Source organism: Aplysia californica, unplaced genomic scaffold (genome assembly GCF_000002075.1).
Source record: "Aplysia californica isolate F4 #8 unplaced genomic scaffold, AplCal3.0 scaffold00207, whole genome shotgun sequence".
NCBI classification, from domain to species: domain Eukaryota; kingdom Metazoa; phylum Mollusca; class Gastropoda; order Aplysiida; family Aplysiidae; genus Aplysia; species Aplysia californica.
The window spans coordinates 737257-756558 of NW_004797477.1; the positions used below are offsets into that span (position 1 = coordinate 737257).

The window sequence follows — 19302 nt, forward strand, 5'->3', positions numbered from 1 at the left end:
TACGTCCATATATAAAAAAAACAAAACATTTCCGTTAGAATTTTACTGAAAAACATTGATTAATGAGACAAAATCAGAGTCATTCTTTTCTATTCTCAAAGACTCTTTTAAAAATTGAGGTAACCAAACTTTGGTGGCCATTTTCTCACCAATTTCATCACTGACACCAAGCGACCTCACTTCCTTCAATCGCAAATATCTTTGTTCTATTCAAGATAGATAGGTATTTATTTAATCATTGACAGCAAAGCAAATAAATCAGCGTTCCGATGATTCCAATAACTCTACATGCCCAAAAAATTGACGAGCGCCTTATTCCACCGCTTCGTGACACATTAAAGTCTGTGGATTGGTCGAGGACTGCACGAGCACATAGAGAGTTAACGCCTAAATAAGGAGTGATCCTCACGCCAAGGGTTGTCTGGACGGTGAATTGTGTGGACGTGAGCCGAGAAATGAAGGAATTAAGTGTATGCGTGCGAGGCGATGAGTGAATGTGCGCATGTGGGGTTGTGTGGGTGTGTGTGTGTGTGTGTGTGTGTGTGTGTGTGTGTGAGTGCGCCGTGCCTGAGAGCTGAGAGTGCTTGTGTTTTCAGGGAGAAGATCGGGCTGGGCGTAGAGTGGTCATTTTCTAGAAGGGTATTGGACTTGAACGAGGTTTAGCGTAAACACGGAGTAATCTCCGCTTGTCGGATTGTCTGAGAGCAGGATTGGGAGGCGGGTACTGGGAGAAATGGACTGTGCACAAGCGTGAGGGGAACAGGGGAAGTCGTCCGATTGGGATCCCGCGGAGGGCCACTACTTTTTAGAGGGTTGAATAAGCGGGCAGGGCAGAAGATTCCAGTCAGTTTGTGGGATCAAGGTCTTTGGCGTTGCAGACACCATCATTCTGAATGGGAACTCTGATACCCGATTTAGACCCGCAGTTCGCGAGATGAGAAAGGGGGGAAGAAATAAATGAAAGCAGCAAAGCTACATTTCAGACGATTATGTAGTAAACGCGCGGGCTCGCAGTCGATCGCTTGTGGCGTTAACGGTGGGATTAAGGGTTTTGGTGATAGGTCAAGATCGAGACGCCCGTGCAGCAGTAGGGGGAAGCCTATGGTTTTATTTGTTATGTTTGTTTGCTTGATGGTATTTTTATCTTTTCTTCTTTTTTTGTTTTTGGTTTCATTTAGTTTGATGGTTTTCTATTTCTATCCATTCTCTTATTTATTTATGTATTCATAATATTTATGGTATTTCAGCCCTTTGGAAGGGTGCGTCTCTGTGGCAGGGTCGTTGGTGACGCATGAGGAAGACGCAATGAAACGAAGATTGGGGAAAGGAAAGGAGATTGTCTGAAGAAAATTTAATACCACACGTGCGTTTGTTCATTGTGTGCAGACTTATGTATATATTTTTTATTATTTTTTTTAGTTATTATTATTTTTTTTAACGATCACAGATGTTGATATATATGTTCCCGTCACTGCTGCTAGCCTTGCTACAGCGTTCTGTCTTTGGCTGTACAGGTGATTGCCTAGCACAGGTGAACATTAAGGCAAGTTCAGCTATAGTTGTTGTTATTGGGTCTAAAGAAGACCCCGCCTCCGCTTCCCCTTTCTCCTCCCCATCCCGCCCTCCCTTCCCCAACCCCAAGACTGAAAAAAATGTCAAAGAACACACGCATAGGCACAAATCAAAGCAATCCAAAGAACAAAGAAACAAAAAGTACTTACTTCACAGCCAGACTGCAGGAATTGTTTCTTTTTTTCCTGTTCTGAAAAAAAAAAGAAAACAAGTTTCGTTATAAGCGATGTAAACCCAAAAACGACCCATGCTCACTGAGAGTTACTTAACTTAGTTGTTTTAAATATTGAAGTGGAAACTTGTATTTCCACCCTAGACACAATATATACATTAATTTTTATAAAGAACACTTTACTTTTTTCGAGGTATCCTTCCTTGGGAAAAAAATATCACCGGAAGGAAAAGAAAAAAGCTTTAGCTCGATCGAAATCGAACCCCAAGAATTCAATTTTTAGGCCGAACTCATTCACTGAACTATACCACATTTTTTTAATACTGGTCTCTGATTTCGTCTGAAGGGTGTGTCTAACATTCTATTAGACTGGTATCAATGGTGTAGATGTTAGGCACTTTGTCATCGGAGGCACAAGACCCCAGTCCGATCCCAGAGTGGAAAGGTTATCTTTGTCGTGTCTTCGCCATCGTGTCTCTCCGCCTATGTGCTAGATAGGACGTTGTACAATGTATTTCTGTTCTGGTCTTGACACACAGGGTCAAATTTATCTGCCTACAAAATTGTATAAAGTGGGCTGATGGGGGCGTAAAAACTCTACAATTACATTACTATAATAATATTTACTTAACCCTGGGAAGGACGCTTTGCAGGAAGAAGCAGAGACGTACATCGGAAGGACGGAGAGAGGCTGTTCCTCAGTCGTGACTGAACCCCAGTCATCACGACCAGTATGGCTATAAGCACAGTATCTATCTGGAAATGTCCCCGACGAAGATAGACCAATCAAACTGCTTTATGCCTCTGGACCAAGTAAAACAATCTGAGGGGTTACAGGGGGGCACACGCCACTGTTTTAACCCATACGTTGATATTTCGCTGTTATTTTTTACATTTTCTTGAAAATAATTGATTTGCGACAGTTTTAGTAGCTATGTGTGTAACCTGCAGCAAACAATACGCAGTTTGGCCCCTTAAAGTGGTGCGTCTGTGTGCGGAAGTGCGACTCCGTATATTGTCTGGGTGCTCGCAGGACCGTCTCCGAATATCTTCTGCTGGCTATAAGGTTCGCCGGTCTAATGAACCACGGGCGTTAGTGTTTGGTTTAGGGTGATGGAAATGCTCAATGGTGATTTTAGTTTTTGTAAGAAATGTACGGCACTTGCAACACAAATAGGTCATATAAATCCTGAAGGTTAGAAGAGTTACTGGAAAGTAATGTACAACAAAGGGGGGTGGGGAGAGAGATCTCAGGCAAGTAGGGAAAGAAGGAGCAAAATTAGAGTACCTGTCAATCACCCACGCGAACTGACGCTCTACTAAAGAAATAAATATTAAGTCTAAAGAAAAACAAAAACCTGTAACTTATGGGGTAGGTCCAAAAAGTAAAAAAGTTGTTCCCGAATCCGTTCCGGATATTGGGGATTGCCTTGTTAGTGAGACAACTTCCTGGGCTTTCGACGTAATATTGTGGTAGGATGACCATTTCCTTTCCATGCCGCTTTTACTTCCATAACTCCAAGTCAGGTACTCATCCCTGCTAAGTGGGCAGGAGGGGGCGAAAAAAATCCGTGCCCAAACTGAGGCTCGAACCAGGACTTTCCGCTTTGGAAACGAGCGCACTACCCGCTTGGCTACCACACCGCAAACAACCTTGAAATTGTACATGTGTTATGTATTATGAACATGGGTTGGATCCTTTAGGGGGCAGACTGCTCTCTCGGGCACTATTGCATACACACAAGTCATTTTTGGCGGCCTTTCAGATACGTCTGTTTGCCATACTGCCCGCGTCCCGCCTGCTATTATAAAGATGGAGTAAGATAGATACATCATCCCAGCAGACAGACTGAGAAACTCAATAAAATAACCTCCCCACAAGGAAATCGAAAATACGTATCCATCACGTGAGAGCGAAGCCTCTAACTACAACATCATAGACGACGGTGAGTGTGCAGAAAACCAGTTGTAGTCACTGTGGGATGAGAGTTTCAAAAAGAGCTTTTTGGATATCAATATTACATGCTTTTTCATCCCTGCTTAACATATTAGTACGTGGTACGACGCTGTGGAATCAGGCGCTTGTCAATTTTTTGGGAAAGTGGAGTTATTGATTTGATATCATCTGAAACCTTCTTCATTTGCTTTTATTCTAAAGAAATAAATATCCATCTATCTGAAGTACAAGTCCAAATATTTTCTATTGAAGGAGGTGAGGTCGCCTGGCTTCAGTGGAGAAATTAGGGTGAAAAGGGCCGCCAAAGTTTGGAAACTTTAAGAGCTAAAGAGCCCTTCAAAACTGAAAAATGACATATTTTGTGCCTCTATTCAATGTTTTTCAGTAAAAATTCACGAGGAAATGAGTTTTTATGTGGACATAAAAGTGTTGAGCAAAAAGTAAAAATCCGATAATATCTTCCAAACTGGCGGAAAAATGACTTTTTCTCTGATTTCATTATTTTGACAAGCACCTGATTTCCCCACGATACCTAACATGTATATAAGGATGTAGTCTTTTGGAGTCATGCTCTGTAGGGGGCCGTTGTGGACAAGATCAGAGCTGTCTGGCGGCAATGTGGACACCCCATTGTGCTGTCTGCTGACAGTTGAGAACGGCAATCTCCATTCATCATTGGGGGCCACAGATCTTTTTCGCATGGCAATGAGGTGTGTATCTGTGAGTGTGGGTCTGTGTGTGTGTGTGTTTATGTGTGTGTGTGTTAGTGTATGTTTAAGTGTGTTTTTATGCGTGTTTGTGTGTGTTTGTGAGTGTGTGTTTATGTGTGAGTGTGTTTTTGTGTGTGACAGAGAAAGAGAGAGAAAAAAGAAAGAGAGAGACACAAGATAGAGAGACAGAGGGAGAGACAGAGAGAGAGAAAGAGAGAGAAAAGAAAGAGAAAGAGGGAGAGAGACAGAGCGAGAGAGAGAGAAGAAGGAGAGAGAGAGAGAGAGAGAGAGAGAGAGAGAGAGAGAGAGAGAGAGAGAATGAAATTGAAAACGGACGGCGATAAGAAATTAGTGGATTTATTGCTCATCCCAAAGCGGATCAATTAGTATTGCTATTGAATAAAACACAAGCGTGTTTATATGCACACAAAACATTTCCAGCAGATGTGAAGCAGTTGCCTCAATTTCCCGTTTACGTCAGTGTCTGTCTTCATAATTTGTTTGACATGCTTCATTTTGTTCATCTCAATTGTGTTTCTGGAGTTGTGTTTTATTTGTTTGTTTGTTTGTTTTTTGATTGTTTGTTTTTTTTCTTTTCTTGTTGTTGTTTGTTGTTTGTGATCTTTCGTGGATTTTTATTCGTTTCATTGTGGGTTTTTTTTTTCAATTTTCATCTGGAAATTTTCATTTCAATTTAAAGCGGTTGCGAAGAAATACGTAGATCTAGTGCAAGAATTGTGTTTGTTTTCAATTATATTTGTTTGCTATTGCACTCTTGGAAAATAGTGAGATCTATCAGTTTTGACTTTTGTCGTGAATGTAATACTTTAAGAATTTGTTTCGTGCAAGAACGTTTCCTTTGATGATGAAGTAGTAAGTAGGTGTCTGCACCTGTGAACTGATCACAGCACTTATTGTGAACTCATTTAGATCATTTGGTGGCTGCTGCAGACAAAAACTAGTGAAAATTTGTTTGTGAATGCTTCTAACAATATCATTCCGTTATGGTAGTTGATAACATATAGTAATTGTATATACTTTTAGTATCCTCTTTTGCCCTTTCCTTTTTCTTCGTCCTTTGCACTTAACCCAGTGCTCCCTCCCCCACCTACCCTCACCCCGGAATGAAGCATTACCATAAAGCAGTACAAACACACCAGAAACAGTCTTGACAATTGCGAACAGCAACTTTAGATCTATGACGTGTTGTTGCAAAAGGTGTGAACATAAAAGTGCACAAAGCAAGGATGCTGTTTTTCGCCTAGAGTGCAGCTGCTCTGGGTGCACTATCGTATATCCCCTCCATCCAATACATCCCCCTCCCCAAACCATCCCCCCCCACCCCACATCCCCTCCCCTCCCCCCTTTCCACCCATAGGACGGCGCCCCTGTCAGGAAACGCCCACTGCGCATTGAGCATTGAGATGAACAAATCTCCATAAATCAGAGGAGTCGTCTGATCTTTGCTCGGCCACGTCACAGCCCAGTGTTTGCTCAGGAAAACAGAGCCAGATTGCTGAGTGTACTTCCAGGGGAGACAAGCCGGATATGATTACCGTGGTGCAGATTGAGGTCGCACCCCTCCACCTGGCTGTCGCGAGAGATCTGCCCAAACACGCCACGCGGACTCAGGGGCGCGAACTCCAGGCCACTCCTGATTTCTGCTTCCACTATTCTGTCAGATCAACAGGCCCCCTTCCCTTTTGAACAAAAACAAAAACAAAACAAATACATATCACAAAAAGACCTCATTACTTATATCTTTTAGTACTGCGTCTCTATGTCTAAATTCCATTTCCTGCTTCAAAAAGTCGTTGCTATTGTTCCTATTTACGAGCCGTTTCAAATAACCAGGATTGTTTACAAGACATGACCTTGAGAGTTTCGTCCCCATCTGAACCGAGCCACACAGCCAAAGGAAAATATCAGGCACGAGTTACAGGGGAGGAGGGGGGGTTCTCCTAGTCGAAGTAAAGGCATAGGACTTGAAAAGTTTTATTACTAATTCCTCGTCTGCCCTCCTTTTCTGTATATTAATGTCTAGAAACACCTCTAATCTCTGCTGCTGGAAAGCTCGTTACAAAAGCTCGTTATAAAAGCTCATTTCAAAAATGGATATGGGGGCGTCAGTTGCCGAGTGCTTTGTGACGTCAGACTCACCGTAACGCCATTATAAATGTTGGTGACATAATGTATGTGGGTGAGTAGTCATTGCCGTGTGACCTTGAGCGAGATAATCCTTGTTCAAAAACAGGAATCTTCGCAGTGGCCACGGGCAACCAGGTATTTATTTACTTTTGAGTTGTCTTAATTAGTGGGATATTGTGCTCTTGATACGACAGAATTATATTATCATTCTCTCAGCCTTTAGGCATAATCCGGCCTTGTGTCCACGGGTAAGATGGACGGACACTGTAGAAGTTGATTGGGAACGGAGATATCTGTGACTCAATTATTATCTAGAGGATGGGTTACCGTCCTCTTTTAAAAAATATTAATATGTACAATGTATATTTGTTTTGTTAAATAGGTAGGTAGGTAGGTAGGTAGGTAGGTAGGTAGGTAGGTAGGTAGGTAGGTGGGTAGGTAGGTAGGTAGGTAGGTAGATAGGTAGGTAGGTAGGTGGGTAGGTTGGTAGGTAGGTAGGTAGGTAGGTAGGTGGGTAGGTAGGTGGGTGGGTAGGTAGGTGGATAGGCAGGTAGTGGATGGGTGAGTGAGTAGGTATGTAGGTAGATATGCCAATATAACGCAGATTCCCCACATGTATCAATGGCGTGGAATTCACCAAACTATAATGTATTTATTTAGATCAAATGCACTGTACCCATCTTTTTCGGAAACGTGTTTTGCAGCAATAAAACCAAAAGCCCTTAAATCAGACAAATTGCATTACATATACATCTAAGCAGTGCGTGCGCCCTCTGTTATTGAACTGGCGATAAATTGACACACACACACACACACACACACACACACACACACACACACACACACACACACACACACACACACACACACACACACACACACACACACCTCTGTGTCCACCCATTCGAAAACCGTTGCCATATGACATGTTGGACATTTTCGATGACCGACGTCACTCACTCCTGGGTCACTGGTGCCTCAAGGTGGCAGAGTCATGAACACATTCGGAAACAACTCAAGTGGAAGAATTGACTACTCCGAACTCAGAACTAGGAGAAAAGGGGCGCCTGCACTCTAGACTTCTTCTAGTCCTGTATCCTTTAAACTACAAACTGGGGCGGCGCCACGGTTTACAACCCCATCCCCTTTCCCTCTTTTTTTTTGGGTCTTCTTCCCCGATGGCTTTTCTGCCTTTTTCAACATCAGTTTGGAATACTCACAAGTCGCCTCACGCCGGGCAGGGAAGTTTGAATTCAAAGGGGAAAAGAAGAGGGGGTGGTGGTTTACTTATGTAAATGGGAAATAAGGCGCGGGAGGTGGGGGGTGGGGGTGGGGGGTGGTTACTTCTCTTAGCTCTGAACACATCGTCCTCCTTTCCAACAATTCCTACCCAATTTTTTAATTCTTGGCACCTAACAGATCTGCTTGGGTATATGAGTTGTTCTATGGACCAAAAACATTCATGAGCATATGTGTCACGACGCGGTGGAATCAGGCGCTCGTCAATTTTTGGGCATGCATAGTTATTGGTATCATCTGCACGCTTATTCAGTTGCCTTGCTGTCAATGAAAAAAGTACCCATCTAGATTCTACCTTGAATAGAAGTCAAGACGCTTGCGATTGAAGGAGATGAGGTCGCCTGGTTTCAGTGGTAAAATTAGCGAGAAAATAACCGCCACAGTTTGGTAAGTTCAATGCCTTGAGAGTCCGTAAAAACTGAAAAATGACATATTTGATTTTGGTGGCTTTAATCAACGTTTTCCAGTAAAATTCCCAGGGAAATAATACATGTATATTTTATATGGAGATACAAGGTGTTGAGTCAAAACCCCCCACTAATTTCATTTTAAAAATTGCCAGAGAGAGAAAAATGCCGGTTTCTTCGATGTCATTATTTGATAAGAGTATTTTTCACCACGATGCCTCACATATGTATGGTTTTACGAGTATGCATATCAGCCGCAGTAAATAAAATTTCCTTTTGCAACGTGATATGGATAAAATAGAACAGCATTAATTTAATTATGTTTTTCTTTTTCTAAACCATGACATGCTTTGCCCTCTGAGCACTAACGCCTGTTTCCTTTCTCCACTCCGTATGAAACGACATCTGTAGTGAAAGTTTAAGGCTCTGGGCTATTGCTCGAAAAAAAATTCTATTTTTAAGTAGCGAAAATTTAATTTTTGGGGGAATATCTGAGCACATTATCGACAGCACTCTTTATTTTTTTCCAGAATCCCGTCTCTCTCTGTCTCTCTGTCTGTCTGACTGTCTGTCTGTCTGTCTGTCTGTCTGTCTCTCTCTCTCTCTCTCTCTCTCTCTCTCTCTCTCTCTCTCTCTCTCTCTTTCACACACACACACACACACTCACTCACTTTCTCTCTGTCTTTCTGTCTCTCTGTCTCTCTATCCTTTTCTGTCACCGTGCCTCTCTTTCTTTCTCTCTACTTTTCTCTTTACCTCTCTCTCTCTCTTTCACTTTCTCTCTGTCTTTCTGTCTCTCTGTCTCTCTATCCTGTTCTGTCAACGTGCCTCTCTTACTTTCTCTATACTTCTCTCTCTCACTCTTTCTCTCGCCCTTTCTCTCTCTTTCTCTTTCCCTTTCCCCTAATACCCTTCCGTCTAAGTACTACAGTCTACACATCCAATCACATTTCGTCATTTTGGCCAAGAGAGAAACGGAAAAACAAAATGGCCACCGGATGTTTGAATGTATGCAAACATGGCGCCCTACCGGAGGCTCCATTGACCAATCAACGGACAGGAAAAGAAGGGAGAGAAGGATTTGTAGGTCAATCCTTGGCCTTTTAGCACTCGATCCCTGAGAGAAAAGTAACATTTGACAGAAAGTCAGAGAGAGAGAGGGAGAGAGAGAGAGAGAGAGAGAGAGAGAGAGAGAGAGAGAGAGAGAGAGAGAGAGAGACAGAGACAGAGACAGAGACAGAGAGAGAGAGAGAGAGAGTGAGAGAGATAGAGAGAGTGAGAAAGAGAAAAGACAGAGAACAGATACAGAGACAGAGACAGATAAACAGACAGACAGGGACAGCGACAGGATACAGACAGGGAGAGACAGAAACAGAGATAGAGACAAAGAAAGAGACAGAGACAGAGACAGAGCCAGACAAAGAGCGAGGAAGAGAGACAAAGAAAGACACAGAGAAAGTGAGATGCAAAACCATAATACCACAGTGTTTGGGAGAGTCTCAAGGATCACCACTAATGACTCCCCGCCTGACCTTCGCTCTCCGGCATTATTTTGTCGTACTTTCCGGGAAACTGTAGGTCGGTATGCCAGATTTTCAGAACAGAAACACTCAGCGAGTGCAAGAAATTGAAGAGAGAACGCGGATTGTTTCTTGATGCCAGTCTATTTGAAAGGTTGCATTTTTTTTTCTCTTTAAGGGATTTAAAAAAACAAAACCAACAACAACAGCAACAATAAATATCGGATTTTCTATCATATTAATCTTAGTGCAATCTTCCACACACACAAATACGTACTTTTTCTGTCTGAACTGCAAACCATTTCTTTCTTTGGCATACCTTGAAAGATGTCAGGGAACCAGCCATCTTGACAGAATTGATTATCTTAAAATTGGGATATTTTCCACTTCTCTTTTGTGTCGCTTTTCTTCTCCTCGTCTTCCCATCTATCACAACCCTTTTCTCGTTTTCTTTCTCTCAATCTCTTATTCCTAGTTCTATTATTTTCCCTTTCTTAAAAGCTTTCCTCTTTCCTCCTCGTCACCACTTTTTTCTGTTAAGCTGTGTTTGTGTTAGTGTGTGTATTGAAGTGTGTGTTTGCTTGTATGTCTGTATGTATGTATGTTTGTGTGTGTGTGTGTGTGTGTGTGTGTGTGTGTGTGTGTGTGTGTGTGTGTTTTTGTGTGCGTTTGTATGTCAGTGTAAATAATGTGTTAGTGTCTATTAGTGTTTTATATTTATGTTAGTGCATAAATTATCAAACTTGTATGCATAATTTTTTTTTAAAAATCACATCCAAACTTCCATCATCAGTGTTAGTAAGACACGATTTCATAGCGCCAAAAATATCAAACATGTCCCTAGTGATGATGACAGAATAGCCCAGTGCACACAATGACAGGAACTGCAGCATCATCACTCATTATATCAAAACTTCGTTTACCGTTCATCCCTTCGTTTATTCTTTCTGCGTTTATCTACACAGTAATGTTCCATCGTCTTTGGTAATGACATTCGGCGCTTTGCAAACACAAAAACTCTATGATAATTATAATAATATTACTAATACTAATAGTAGTACTAATACTAAAAATGATGATAATAATAATAACAATAATAATAATAATAATAATAATAATAATAGTATTATTTTTTAAAAAAGTAAAACTAAAATAATAGAATAAAATAATAATCATAATCATGACCATAATAATAATCATAATCATAATAACAATTATAATAATCATTTTAAAAATTGAACTAGATTACATTTAATTTGTAAAGCGCTATTATACCCAATAAAAGTTTAAGCTCTGGGATTTTGAATTCTGAAAAGATGGCGCAAACAAAATGAAAAGGAAAGCAATGATAAACTAGTTCCCCGTATTAAAAAAACAACACAAACATTAAGGAAACAAAATAAAGTTTGCCTTAGATCTCTAAGTACCATTTCCATTGACCCCCATAAAAAAATAAAACAAAAGAAAGCAACAAAAAACAAACAAACAAAAAATCCTAGATTTGCTTTATTTTCAATAAAAGCAAAATGCCAGGGAAAAGCCAAAACGCAATAAGTACAAAGTCAACAAAATAACTCAGAAATTACTGTCTTCCCTTTAGGCTATTTTTCGCTCTGCAAAACAAACAGCCTCGATAACACCCAGCTAATCCATTTAAAACAAAAAGTCTCTTCAACAGGATTTTCTTCAAATGACGCTCTTGTCGCGAGTCGTCAGTCCCTGAAAACCCACTTACATAATTCTTTCAAGACCTCCCTAAGACAGCTCTGAGCTTGTCGGACAAGACTGCCACTCACCTCGACAGCCAACTACCGCTCACAGACTACGCTATGGCAAGACACATTGGAGGTTACACCTAACCAGTCAATAGTAAATTGGGTAAGACTGTTTTGTTTATTTATACTCGTTTTAAGTAGGTGGTTCGTGGGGGCACTTGTGAGGATTGCTCCTTATTTAATTTCAGCATCGATTGTACTTATCTAAGTCTAACTTTGGGTAAATATAAATTAACCCAAGGCATTTCATTTTAAGTCTCGCTTCCGTGGAATCTGGCCCTCGTTAATTTTTCGGTGTATAGAATAATTGATAGGTTATTTATCTTTCTTTACATAGAAAATAAAGGGTGTGGTGGCGGAGCGGTTGGTGCACTCGTCTCTTAAGTGGAAAGTTCGCATTCGAGCCTCGGTTTGGACACAGATTTTTCGCCCCATCCTGCCCACCATGCAGTAATGGGTACCTGACTTCGAGTTGAGGAAGTAAAGGTGGCGTGGAAAGGAACTGGCCATCCTACCATAATATGCCGAAGGCCCAGGAAGTTGTCTCACTAACAAGGCAATCCCCAATGTCTGGATCGGATGCGGGAATAACTTTTTACATAGAACATACTCATCTATATCGAATCGAAGTAGAGATATTCGCGATTGAAAGGGGTTGCGGTCGCTCATTGTCAGGGGAAAAATTAGAGACGATATGGCCGACAAAGTTAGACGACTTCTGCAATCAGAAGCTTGAATATCCTTGGACACCTCAAATTTACACTTCTGTGCCTTTGATCAATGTTTTTCAAACAGATCCAATCAGAAAGTATATTTTTCTAAAGGGTTATAACAGGTGTTGAATAGTTCATTTTAAAAAGGAATTTCGATAAGAATTATCCTATGGGCAGACAAATGTTGGTTTTTTCTAGTCCACTTTATTTACGAGAGTCTTGTTTCCCCACGACGCCTCAAATATCCCAAAAGCAACCCTGTATGTTTTACATAATGTAAACGAGGAAAAATAGAGGCCAATAAACAAACACTAATTATAGCCTTTGTCTTGTTAATTGACCTGCATCACAAATTTCAAGAAAATGCGAAGATCATTACGCGGTAACTCATGGAAAAAAAAATTTAAAAATCTTTGACCATAAGCTTAGCCAAACGAGAACATGCTGTACTTATATATATATATTTATATATATATATATATATATATATATATATATATATATATATATATATATATATATATATATATATATATACTGGTGGCGTGATCCCTGTAGAGTAGAGGGTGAGCTCCGGACAGGCACACGACAACTAGGATCACGTGCTGAGGAAATCCAATCGGAGCAGCCCGCGAGAGTTGAAGGGTTGCTGCAGTCTTGAAGGCGGGCACTAGAGATTTGATACAACAAGTGGAAGAACATTGTGTCTGACAGATTGCTCGCAGAAATAGAACCTATTGACAACCGGGTTTCCGACGTCACTGCACTTTTCTGAAACCTTAAAGTGACTTCTCCAATAGATTATGGTTGTTTACGTTGAAATAATGTGAAGAAGAAAAAGCAAAATGCTTCGTATGAAAGTTCCATTTTTATATTTCTTAATTCAGTTATTTGTTTTTGTTTCACATAATTTGTTCGATTGTACGTTTCTGAAAACTTTTAGAAATTCATTTTTGATTCATTCTGGGTTTTTTTAATTGTTTATATACCTACTTGTCTTTTGTTTCAGCTTAATATCGGGGGGGGGGGGGGTTCTCAAGACACGGGACAAGAGAGAGAGAGAGAGAGAGAGAGAGAGAGAGAGAGAGAGAGAGAGGCAGAGAGAGAAAGAGAGAGAGGCAGAGAGAGAGACAGAGAGAGAGAGAGAGAGAGAGAGAGAGAGAGAGAGAGAGAGAGAGAGAGAGAGAGAGTGAGGGAGGGGGAGTTAGATTTGTTCTTATCAGTGCCAGCATCACGTACTAACTTATAAAGAGACACCCTGTCTCTTAGGGGAAACAGAAACCTTGAATTTTCACCAAATGAAGAGGGATCTGAATTGTCTGAGCACTTGCTTAAAAACTGTTATTTAGAGTTCGAGCCTCTCAAGGGACAGAATTTCGAGCATCTCTTTATTAAACATTCGTTTTAGTTTGAAAGATTCGCACCAAGATTGATTTGAAGTTTTAATACCATTTATTTGTTTGTTCATTTATAAATGTATTTATTATCTATTTCTTTCTTTCTTTTTAAAATTAAATTTCTTTCTTCCTTTCTTGCTTTCTTTCTCTCTTTTTTGTCTTTCTATAATTTTTTTTGAGGGGGTGGGGGATGTTTGTCATATTATGTGTGGAAGTGGTGTTATGGACATTCCTTTATTTTTAAATGAACTCCGGAATCCCACAGTCATACTGTACTGGAAGCATCTCCAGTGTGTGTGTCTGTGTGTGTGTGTGTGTGTGTGTGTGTGTGTGTGTGTGTGTGTTTGTATGTGTGTATGAGAGTGTGTGACCAAGCCATGCTGACAGCTCATGTCTTACGTAAACAGAGATACGTAGATCGACAAGATGTGAGACATCGAGGTGAAAAAAGGCTCTCGTCAAAATAAAGAAATCAAAGAAATCTGTATTTTTTGGACGTTGGGCAATTTTTTCGAATTGTTGTTGTTGTTGTTGTTTTATTTGGCTAAATATCTGTAATGTCCGTTAAAAATACATTTATACGTTTATTGATGAAAAAAAATGTAAATCAATTGCAGAAAAGATGTAAATTTGCATTTCCCCAAAACTCTCAAACATTCATAGTCACCAAAATTTGTCAGACACTTTTTCGATAATTTTACTTCTGAAACCAGGCAACATCATTTCCTTTAAGTGCAAATATCTACACTCCTATCCAAGATAGATGTGTAATTTTTTCACAAAAAAAGCATAGCAAAAAAACAAGTTTTATGATGATACTAATAACCCCATGTGCTCAAAAATTGAAGAGCGCCTGCTTCCACCACGTCGGTCGCGAAACAAATGACCGTCATTTGGCGCTGAGAAAAGGAAGATAGATAAACAGGAGACAAAAGTAAAGTAAGAACTAACAGTGGCGCACTCCACTCCCCCCCCCCTCCCTCATCCCCACTCCCCTCAGGTCACAAACTAGCCATTTTCACGGGGTACCCAGAATACTGAAAAACAGAACAGAGAAACAGAGTAACGGCAAAAATTGTGACAAGTGAAAGCATCTTTTTGTGACGTATGAGACATCGGAGGTCACTGCAGGGGGATCGGCGGTAATCTTTTTTAAATTTTGGTTTGTTTTCCTTGACTTCAGCAAAGTCAGCTCAGAGGTTGTCTGAGAAGTTTACAAGTCTCTCAAATTTTGGCTAATATTCTGAATCTGTCGGTGAGGGTCAAAATGTAGAATAGTGGTTGCAAGCTGTAACAATTCTGCTTATAGATGAGTCACTGTGAGTTTCCATAAATTACAGTACCTCTCGTAACTCGTAAAATGCTATGAACGAACTCATCTGATACAATCCTCCTATGGTGTAAAATTGGACCATTCTTAAGAATATCAAGAAAAAATTTGAATGCATTTCTATTGTGAACTCTTTAAAAAAAAAACTGTTGTTAAGTTGTAAGCACCCGTGAATAGAGAAATGTCTTAAACAGTTTCAAGTTGCCTACTTTTCCAGTGTGCAACCTTTGTGACATATCTTGTTGAAACGTGAGGCTCCGAAACCCCATAAGTTGAGAGGCTTAGCAGGGGAACATTATCTTGCGAACCACCTTATTTTTCAAACATCAGAGTTGCGAACCTATTCAATTATTAGCAAATTTAAAACATTACACTTTCGAACCTATTCTGGTTTTCCAAAAATTAAAGCATTGCACATTATGCGAACCTAACAATGTGTAATCGAGTTATACTCGTACTCGTAATACATAAAATGGTTGATGATGATGTCTCTCCATTTCTTCAATCGTAATGCATCCCCCCTCTGTGTTTACAGGCTTTGGACTGTGTAGTACTGGTATGAGGCTGCTTTCGGAATGTTTGGCCTGTTTTGTGTTCGGGTGACCGAAGGAAGGGGGGCGGCGAATATTATTTGTAATCCAACAATGCCAGCTTATTCAAGCAAAATCCGATATTTGCTCCAATATTGGACTGGTTCGCAAGTGTGAAGCTTTTTTTTTAGAGGTTTTTAGATTAGCACGTGTAATGATACGGTGTTGTCTGAAATGTTTAGGTTCGCTACTGTAATACAAGGTTGCGGTGGGGCAGCAGTTAGTGCGCTTGTCTCCGAAGCGGAAAGTCCGGGTGTGAGCCTCGGTTCGGACACGCATTTTTTGTTGGCCCCCTCCTGCCCACCCAGCAGTAATGGGTACCTGACTTCGAGTTGGGGAAGTAAAGGCGGTGTGGAAAGGAAATGGCCACCCTACCACAATATGCCGAAGCCCCAGGAAGTTGTCTCACAAACAAGGCAATCCTCAATGTCCGGATCGGATGCGGGAACACTTTTACTTTACTTTACTGTAATACACCAGCCAGCAGCACCCAGCTGGGTATGCCCTCTGTGTGAGAGGAAAGGCGCAACCCGACAACACACGATAGCTTCTTGCTGTAAAGATTAGGAAACGACACAAGAACAGAAAATAGGAAATAATATCTTACAAGTAAAAATTGTGCTTGGAGCACAACACATTCCCATCACCAGTCGGTATAGAGACAAGTGTGTCAGGGTAATTTCTGATATCTGACAATGTGAAGTGGATGCACGTGAAATTATGTACCTAATGAATGAGCAGCCCGTCATAATATTCTTAAATGATACATTTTGGTTTTAGTAAGAGCTTTTCGGCACAGGCAACAATAAAAATAGGTCACATGATATGTAGATCTATTCATTAAGTTCCGAAGGCTAGTGCTGAAGCAACAAAGACAAGAAGAAAGATCATAACAATGAATGTTGGATTGGAAAAAGGAGCAAACAACACCAGAGCGCATGCCAACCACCCACGCTCAGGTTATTCACTGGCGGGGGCCTTAAACCCACAGTATACTCGTACAATACTGGCGTATCAATACAAAGCGAACCCCAGCTATGAGTGTGTTTGTGTCGTGTTAACCATCCACACAACACATCTACTTTTACGGTATACCTCTATTGTCCTGGCAACTGGCAAGACAAGGGGCCTTAGAACCCTAGTCTGTTGAATTAGGTCACAAACGTCACTTCCGCTCTCGCCTGTTCCCCTTGCCACGTCACGGAGAATGTGAAGGGGCTAACGGGCTGTGATAGAAGGACAGCAGGGGCGAATGAGTGAAGAGGAGAAGAAAGGATGAATAACGAATGAAGACAGGGTGAAGGGTATAATTGGAACAGGGTTTCGGAGGGCCGGGGTACAATTTGCCGGGTCTCACTGGATCTCAAAGGGCCGAACTGGAGGGAAATGAGAGGGGGGATGTAGAGGGGAGTGAGAGGGGTAATTGGAACAGCGATCTACACGGCCATTTTTGTACTCAGCCTTTTCTTTTCTGCTTATAGACTTTAGTTTGGAGCGAAGGTTAGTCGAGGTGGTGTTTAGAAAGTGTATGGGGGAGGGGGGTGCAGTGTGAGCTGTGTTTTTCTATGTTTGTTTAAATGAATAAATGTGTGCGTATGTGCATGTGTGTGTGTGTGTGTGTGTGTGTGTGTGTGTGTGTTTGTGTGTGTGTGTGTGTGTGTTTGTGTGTGTTAGGGGAGACAGGGATAGAAAGAGAGAGAGAGAGAAAGAGAGAGCGCAAGAGAGAGAGAGGGGAAGAAAGAGCGAGAGAGAGAGAGAGAAAAAAGAGAGAGAGAGAGAGAGAGAGAGAGAGAGAGATAAAGAGAGAGAGAGAGAGAGAGAGAGAGAGAGAGAGAGAGAGAAGAGATACAGCGCGTGAGTATGTGTCCGTACGCGTGTGTGTATGTATATGCGTGCTCATATATATATGTGTACGTTTGTATTTTTGTCTATACCGAGTTGGAAAAGTTCGGTTACATCCATCTTCACAGCAGGATACCTCAATATTCTGTTGTTTAACATAGTGGTACGAAATTTGCCACACATGGCTTCCACCCCTGTTCTGTCTACAAGACTAAAAGAGAATTGGCTAATGTCCCTTTTATCCAAAGGAGACAACTTTATTCACTCTGACCTTTGAACAATCAGAATATCAAACTGTGTCACGACCCGTTGCAGTCAGGCGCTGGTCGTTTTTTGAGCATGTAGAGTTATTGGTATCATTTTAAAGCTTGTTTTCTGTCTTGCTTTGGATGAAAAGAATACCCATCTATTTTGAATAGAAATTGAGGTACTTGTAATTGAAAGATAAGTGCGTCACCTGATTTCAGAGTAAAATTAGCGAGAAAATGGCAGCCAAAGTTGGTTGATTTATATAGCTTGAGAATCCCTGGAAAATTTAAATGTGCATTTTTTAGCCATTAATAAATGTGTTTCAGTGAAATCCTCTCAGAAGTGTGCTTTTAACTGACCATAAATGGTTTTGAGCAACAACAAAAAACAAAAAAAAAAGGAAAATTCGAAAAAAAAGTGCCCCAGGGCTAGAAAAATGCCGTTTTCTATGATTTCATTCTTTTGACGAGCGCTTGATTTCATTACGCTGCCTCACAAATTTATGCTCAGTAATGCGTGCAGCCTTTCCCAGCTTGATTAGCTACACAAATCGTCTGTTCATTGACTGTACTAATGTCCTGAAGGATGCCTAATGAATCCTCTGTCCTGTCTCGTGGAGTGCAGCCTTCAGTTACTGACTAGTTTGTACCATGTGCAGCCTTTTTCTTATCCACCAGTCAAGGTCATCTTGATAATAATAATAATAACAACAACGACAATACAACAACATCATTAACAACAACAACAACAACAACAAGATATTGAAGGCCAGTTCAGAGCATTGGTGTGATGAGTTTGGAAGGAGTTTTGTCTGATGATGGCCGCATGGGGCCGAGTATTGTCATGTTGGCCCATTCCTACATCCAGTTCCCTGCAGGGCACGACAAGAGGACGATCGAGTTCGTCACAAAACCGTCGTCCTGTGAGGCTGCTCTGAACGGTGACCTAATGCGTACGATGAAGAGCAGAGGTTCCACCCCACACCATAAGACTCACGCCTTTGAATCGATCCACTTGGTGGATATTGGCCTAGTGAAATATCTGTCCTCTTCTGCTAAATTCTAAACATTTAAACACCCATTATTTTACTTCAATGTGACGAATTTTTAAAAAAAGACACTCTATGCTAACGTGGTTGATTTCATTGCCAATACTATTGCCCCTGAATTTGGTTGTTGGTTCAATTAATTGGGTTAGAACCGTTCAACATAAAGGGAGATGATCTCGTAATCGATGATCTTGTGAACAACAGTTGTTTTTTTTTAATTTGTTTTTTTTTAAATAGTGCTTTAATACAGACTGAAGTGGTTGGCTGTCTCTGCACTTCTGTTGGAACGTTTTTCGAAAATGAGTGTTGACAATAACACAATCCAGATATTGAGTTGTTCCACTTGGTTTGCTAGCGCTAGGATTGTATTGGGCAGTGCCTGTGGTGTTCAAATGAAAGCGCTTGTTCAAGTATTAAACTTTTATTAGATGGTACCCTTGCACATATACGCAAAAGCAGAAAGTGCAATTTTAATCCTACACACAGCGTATTCACGTTCTACATAATTTGTTAGTTTTGCTATGTTGAAAACAGCTGTGTGTTTGTGTGCGTGTGTTTGTGTGTGTGTGTGTG

The 19302-nt window shown here is 40.9% G+C and overlaps 1 long non-coding RNA gene across 1 annotated transcript in view; it reads right to left on the minus strand.

Annotated features, from left to right (window-relative positions):
• LOC106011891 overlaps nucleotides 1–19302 on the minus strand; it is a 93067-nt gene that overhangs the window by 36062 nt on the left and 37703 nt on the right. Inside the window, exon 3 of the long non-coding RNA XR_001184887.2 lies at nucleotides 1722–1762. This is a non-coding gene — a long non-coding RNA (uncharacterized LOC106011891). The remainder of the gene's footprint in view (nucleotides 1–1721; nucleotides 1763–19302) is intronic.